Source organism: Sinocyclocheilus anshuiensis, unplaced genomic scaffold (genome assembly GCF_001515605.1).
Source record: "Sinocyclocheilus anshuiensis isolate Anshui unplaced genomic scaffold, SAMN03320099.WGS_v1.1 scaffold1036, whole genome shotgun sequence".
Lineage (NCBI taxonomy): Eukaryota > Metazoa > Chordata > Actinopteri > Cypriniformes > Cyprinidae > Sinocyclocheilus > Sinocyclocheilus anshuiensis.
This window is the reverse complement of record NW_015550226.1, coordinates 50159-57487: the sequence shown is the minus strand read 5'-3', so window position 1 is coordinate 57487 and position 7329 is coordinate 50159. Positions and strand designations below refer to the sequence as shown.

Below are 7329 nucleotides of genomic sequence, written 5' to 3'. Positions count from 1 at the left end.
CTTACACCATCAGTCACTGTCTTGTGACTGTAGCTTTCCACCAGGGGAAGATGTCGTCAGGTGGTATCCAACTTTCCGCGGACGTTTCGACCCTGAACCACAACGTCCTCCAGTTGGTGGGTCGGCAGTGATGGCCAGTCACTGCCCATCTTCTCCTGGCTTCCAGCTCAACTCCTCCCGCTTACTCCAGAGCCAACAAGAGGCCCTTTCTGCTGCCTCCCCCAACCTGTGAGCAGCTATCTTCCTCTACCCTATGCTATTCCCAGGGTTGTTAACATCTTCCACACCGACTGCGCCGGGAAACCCCTGCAGCTAACCTCAACTGGAAATAGTCAAGTCTGCCACCCTTTGTCCCTGCATTGTTGGACTAGGTCCTGGTACTTGGTAGCCTTCCTCTCCGAGGCCTCTTCACAACCGTCTTCCCACGGTACCGTTAGTTCAATCAGGATAATCCTCTTCACCTCCTCAGACCATATGACCACATCAGGCCTCAGGGATGTCTGGACGACCTGGGGAAATTGTAGTTTCCTACCCAGGTCCCCCCTCATCTCCCATGATTGTGCTGCCTGCAGGAGGCTCTTCTTGGTCTTCGTGGAGGAGGGTGGCTTCTCCCCCTCCCTGATGAACTGGATATATGAGGCTGGTCTCACATGGGTCTGGGGCTTTTTCCGTCTCTCCTCCTCCAAGATATTGGCCAGTGCACAGAGGACCTTGTCGTGGCGCCATCTATATTTCCCCTGGCTAAGTGCAGTCTTGCTCCCCGCCAGTATGTGCGCCAATGTGCCTCTCCCTCCACATAAACTGCACAGTGAGTCCTCCCTCATTCCCCACCTGTGCAGGTTTGTTGGTGTTGGACGAGTGTCGTACACTGATCAGAGCAGGAAAGAGATGCGAAAGGGCTCTAGTCTGCAAAGTTCAGGCCACGTGATTTTTCTCTTTGGCAGGTCCCACTTAGTCCAAGCTCCTTGTGATCCAATTTCCACAGCCTTTGACCTTCGCCTTTCTTCCTCCAGGTATCGGACCTCGGCTTGGGTCATATCTCTCCTCTGCCTTGGGTCTGCTTTCCCCCATTGTTGGAAGTGGTTGATCCAGAGTCCTTGTCTCCCCATGCATGGGTTCCCGGTAATGTCCTTCAACTTCAGCATGCTCTCAGCTTGCGCCACTGATGTGTCAGCTGCCCACTTGCATCCTGATCTTGCGGTGATGCCTGCATCTCTGACCTTTTCATCGCTGGAGTCTCTGTACATCATCATAGCCCTGTACTTTGCCACCTTAAACTCTTCGACCACTGACGATAGGGGTAGCTGTAACTGTCCAGACCTAGTGTATAGCCCTACTGACGTGCAGCTTGGTGGGATTCTGAGCCACCTGTGGAGGTGTTTATTCACTCGCCTCTAGACTCCTTCCACAGATGTCATAGGCACTTCATAAATTGTCATAAGTCTTGGTAGCAGACCATGCTGAAACAGCCAGGCCTTGAACTTTCCTGGTAAGCCTGATCCCTCTATCTTTCTCAACCATTCATCTGCCTGCTTCTCTGTCCTGGATACGTTGCTTATGTCAGTGAGAGAGGCTTCATACCACTTCCCTAAGCATTTTATTGGGTTTTCCTCAATTGAAGGTATAATCTCCCCCTGAAGTTGGAGTTGGAACTTGCTGGTTACTTTACCATTTCTGATCACCATGCTTCTTGACTTCCTTGGCTTGAACTTCATTCTCGCCCATGTCGCCACATCATCAAGTGCCTTCAGGATCCACCTTGCTTGTACATGGGATGGAGTTGTAATGGTTAGGTCATCCATAAAGCCTCTTATTGGAGGCTGGCGGATGCCGGACTCCATTATCGCCCCCCCTAGATTCCTTCCCTGCTGCTGTTATGAGCAGATTCATTCCCATGATAAACAAGATGGGGGAGATAGTACAACCGATTACAATTCCCTTTTCCAGGTCTTGCCACTGAGTTGTAAAATGGCCGGTCTTAAACCGTAACTTGAACCCTCCAAAGTAGCTGGTGATCATTCCCCTGATGTGGAGGGGGATATGGTAGTGTTCCATGGCTGCTTTGATGAGGTCGTGGGGGATTGATCCATAAGCGTTGGCCAAGTCAAGCCATACTACTGTTAGATTGCCTTTGCTCTCCTTGGCCTCCCGGATCAGCTGGTTGAGGACTTCCGTGTGTTCCAAACACCCAGAGATGCCTGGGATGCCACCTTTCTGGATTTATGTATCAACATACTTGTTCTTAACCATATAGGTAGTCATCCTTTTGGCCAGAACAGAGAAGAAGATCTTGCCTTCGATGCTCAGGAGAGATATAGTTCGGAACTGACTAATCTCAGAGGAGTATTTTTCTTTTGGTACGAAACAGCCCTCTGCTCTTTTCCAGGACAATGGGATAATGCCTTTTGTCCGAACTCTCCGCAACAGTTTCCATAGCCTGCTGAGTAGCATCGGGCATCTCTTATATACTTTATAAAGTATACCACTTGGTCCTGGGGCAGATGCTGATTGGGCTTTCTGTACAATGTCTTGGACTTCCCTCCATGTTGGTTCACTGGTGTCAAGCTTTTCCACAGGAATTTCAGTTCTGCCGACCTTTGGGTATGCGCTTAGAGCCTGGCCCCAGAGAGTATCACTCTGGCTCTCTTTAAGGAACTCCTCCACAACCTCCTTGGGGCTGGTCAGTCTCCCGGATCTCACTTCGCCCAACAGAGGTTTCGTGAACCTGTATGGGTTCTTTATGAACTGAGCTCTCTTGACCTCCTTCTCCTTCCTCAGTCTCAGAGACCTTTCCGCCCTTCTCAGTCTACACAGTTGCCCTTGAAGTCCACTGGTCAGGTCTTTTATGCCCCCATTTTCTTCAGCACTTGCTCTTTTGAACTGCTTGTTGAGGGTCTTGATTTCCCTTCTCAGATGCGAGATCTCTCTCTCTCTTCTGTTGGGTCATTTTTCAGATTTTCCGCTGCTGCCCTTCCTCTCCTCTGTGCCAAAGCGTCCCCAGGCCATATTGTAGACAATTGCTATCATGCTGTCAATTTTCCTCTCGACTGTGCCTGCTAATGTGGCCTCTAGAACTCTGTCAAGGTCCCGGTCTAGTTGGTTCCATCCTATGTTGTCATTCGCTGGGGGCCATTTCACTTTCTTTCTCACAGGTTCAGTGCCTGGGGTGGTGTTAGGAGAATGCCTCCTGTAGCTTTGGGGTGGAACAGCTGCTGAGAGGTCTCCTGTGCTGTGGGGTGCTTCCTGACTGGAGTCCTCCTGCATCTCACCAAGTGTCTCCACTGTGCGTTGCATCTGTTTCTCCCCTCTTCCACATTTGGTCCTGGACTGATGTGTCTTAAGACCCTTTGCGTTGTTACAAACCTTCCCGCAATGGCACTTAACTTCTAACACTTCCCTGTAAGTGTGGTTTGGGTGAGCCGTCTCGTTATCCGTGTGTTTTCCATGGCCGTTACCACTGTGTCCGTCCCGTTGAGTCTCTCATCCCCCCCTCTTGGGAGAGTCTGGGGGTATTTCTCATTGTTTAGTTTCGTAGCTTTTGCTGGTGCCCTCTTGCGAGTGCTGCGCTTGAGGTTGCTAGCCTCAATGACCCATGCCAGTCTTTCCTGGAGGTCATCTGTCTTTCCAGAGTCACCAATCTTCCTTGGTTGCCATCCAGCCTTTCCTGGAAGTCACTGGTGTCCCAGGGGATTTGCTATTAGATACATCTGTATGCTTACACCATCAGTCACTGTCTTGTGACTGTAGCATTCCGCCAGGTGAAGATGTCGTCAGGTGGCGTCCAACCTGTAAATACATATGTTAAATCTTATGTTAAATATACAAATAAATATGAATGATAGCCTATAAATAGGCCATATATTTAAAAGATATTTTAAATATCTGATGTTATATTTTAGCATAAATGTTAGATCTAAGCGTGAGAACATCCACATTTAGAGGATACTGCTTGGTATAAAGTTGGCCGGCCGCATATCACATTATTAGCCTTATCAGAGCCGTTGAAAACGGAGATTCACACTAAATGAAACCAAATAGCCTAATCCACACATAAGATTAAATCAACAGATGCATGGAGTATTTGATGAAGCTAGTGCATTACTGTAGCCTATAGAGATTTTCCCAAAGGAAATTAACAAATCCATACAAAGCATAGGCTACTGGCACATAACACGTGCAATCGCCTAAATAGGAGCTATAGCCTACTGATAATTAAAAACTGCTCAAACACAGCTAGTTTTATCCAGGCCCGGCTCCAGAAATAGGCTACTTAGGGTGCTTCAGAAATTAGTGCGTGTAGGCTACTCTATAGCCTCAATGCACATACATTTTCATGTATATTTTTGTCCCGGACCTAACCGTCACTGGGGTCTAGACAAATTCTACAAAATCGAGTGAGGTCGTATGAATTAGTACAAAGAGCCACCTCGTAAAATACATACGAACTGGTCATGAGACGGCATTGATAAACCCCAAAACCTAAAGTACTGTTTAAATTTTATCTTTGTTCTATTAATTTATTTGTGTTATTGCTTATAATTTGTTAATTTGTTCTCATTTACTGACTGTTCACTTGTCTTTGATGTTTGAACTTTATGTTTATTAGGCTAGTAGTTTTTGTTGTGGTATCTATAATTGTAAAACTGAACTATTATCTAAAATTTTGGTATCAAAAATAACGATAACAAAACAATTTTATATTTTTGTGGCAGGGCAAGTAAAAATTTTGAACCACTAGCCCGACACTTACTGGTCAAGAGCAGTGATTCCCTCTTTTCTTTATTAACCTGACACAGAGAGCAGCAGGTGTACTATATTAATATCCATATCACAGATCTAATGTTACACAATTTGTTCATTTGTTCTTATTTACTGACTGTTCACTTGTCTTTGATGTTTGAACTTTATATTTATTAGGCTAGTAGTTTTTGTTGTGGTATCTAGAATTGTAAAACTGAACTGTTATCTAAAATTTTGGTATAAAAAATAACGATAACAACACTATTTTATATTTTTGTGGCAGGGCAAGTACAAATTTTGAACCACTAGCCCGACACTCACTGGTCAAGAGCAGTGAGTGATTCCCTCTTTTCTTTATTAACATTAATGACACAGAGAGCAGCAGGTGTACTATATTAATATCTAATTCACAGATCTAATGTTACACATCAAAATTTAACACAGCTGTTTACTTTCACTTAAGACATACCCATTTATGCTTATGCGAATACTCGACAAGACAGATATATTTTGAAGTAATTCAGTGTTGCATTTTAGGTAGCTTTCCATGCACGCAATATCTGCACACAGATATTTTTTGTGGCTTAGCCTATGTGCGCAAATATATTGCTTTAAAGACGTTCATTATCTGGAAAGTAAGATTATCTGGAAACATCAGATGCAATTAAGTGCTTTGATTCCAAAGTCATACGCAACTTTTGTTAATTAATATAGCATATATCAAGAGTACTTTATTTACAACAGTAAGTTAATATGTATGATAGGCCTATTTAATAACATTTATGCAGAATCGCTTACATCAGCATCACAATGCGTCATAAAATGATTAGACCTATATTCCACATGCCTATTTCATATAGGCTAGCCTATTTAATTTTATTTTGGATATAGGCTATGATAATGATGATGATGCTGATGATGATAATACTAACACTACTAATAATAATAATAAAGAAATTAAGAATATTAGGCTACATACTGGCCTGCATGGTATGTGTAGTATGGGTTAATATAATAATTCTTAATTCTGCACTTTCTTAAATTCAAAACAGGAAATGTCCTATTTCCCACTTATGAAGTCGTGATTACGAGCTTGTCGCATTCAAGTGCTTTAATGTCAGAAAGAATAAAATGTAGCATCCCATTGTTTGAAAATCATATAAACATTCACCGTGCTATACATGCAGTTTGCTAACAATTTTGGAATTTCGGTCAAATACATGCTTATTTCACTGCTTATAAAACATCATTGAAAGCAGCAATGGTTGTCCCCTCCACCATGTTTAAAGTTTATGACCCGCCCAACTCGGAAACTCTGGTATCAAAATTTTTTCCGAATTTCCCAGTAGTAAATACGACTTGAGAGGCCGTTCACATCCAATTTCCGATTAGGAAACTCATATTCACGATAATTCTGATAGCACGTGAAGGCAGCATAAACGCATGGCCACGAGAAATAAATGTCATTCTCGCAACATAAAAAGTCGTGCTCCCGCGAAAAATGTCCCCTACCTGCCATCTTTTTGATCATTTTGTCATGAAAAGTTTTATTATTTTTTTTAAATAACACATTAGGCCTACACATAATTATCAAAGAAACAAATCCACAGCTGAACCGCGGCAACAAGTAGTGGTGATTTTGTAATCAGCGTAACCTATTTGAAGGAATCAGTTGAATGGATTGAACTCACTCATTAATTCAGTGACTTGCCGCCACCTAGTGTCTGTTTTAGTTTCATATTAAACGTATCATTTAATTGATTGACTTATTGACATATTTCTGCCTTCAAAATTTAAAACATTAATTTCAAAACATGTTATGCATTTGTAGGCTAATTGCAGTGTAAATACATTCAGGAATGATGGCTCTGATGGCTTTTCTTGACACTGATTGGATTTTTACTAGTAACAGCCCTTTATTATTTTAACTGAATTTATCGATTGGAATTAAGACCGTGGCATTCCATATTCATGATGCATACATTTAATACGGTTTTAAAAAAATGCCCCTGGACATCAGTTTACGGGTTTGGTTCTGATGCTGTCAATGTGGTTTTTGGAAGTTACATTAAAAAAATGCAGTTAGCTCAAAAAGCTGAGGGCACAGGACAGGCACTGTTTCGATGAGCATGATGCTTGTATGTTCAGTGCATGGAGTGTGTGTTTCACTAGCTCCGTTCCCATGGACACCTTTTGTTTGACCTAATTCTGGATATTTCCAGCCTAAGACGTGTGATTAATCCATATCTAAAGCCGTGTCTACACCAAGAGAACCCATTATAATCAGTTGATGCGGTGACTGTCCACACGGGAAGTGGCGTGAGGCAACAAATCTTCTACAGTAACTGATGCCTCCTTCTATTACGAATCTTGGAAACATGCGTTGTATGCATTGAAAGTGAAACCTAAAAAAGCAGCGCGCATAAGAAAGCGATTGCACGCTTTCGTGAGCTTCAGCAAATGCACGCGATCACAGATTGCATGCTTACCAGCCGAAACAACCCCCCACGTGAAACTGAAATAATAACCCGTGATATAAGATTTTGGCCATATTGCTCAAGTCATTCATCCCACACTATCAACAGGCGC

The 7329-nt window shown here is 43.2% G+C and overlaps 1 pseudogene; it reads right to left on the bottom strand.

Moving 5' to 3' along the window:
- Positions 1–332: 332 nt before the first annotated feature.
- On the bottom strand, positions 333–3264 carry LOC107661015 (uncharacterized; annotated as a pseudogene).
- Positions 3265–7329: the final 4065 nt, after the last annotated feature.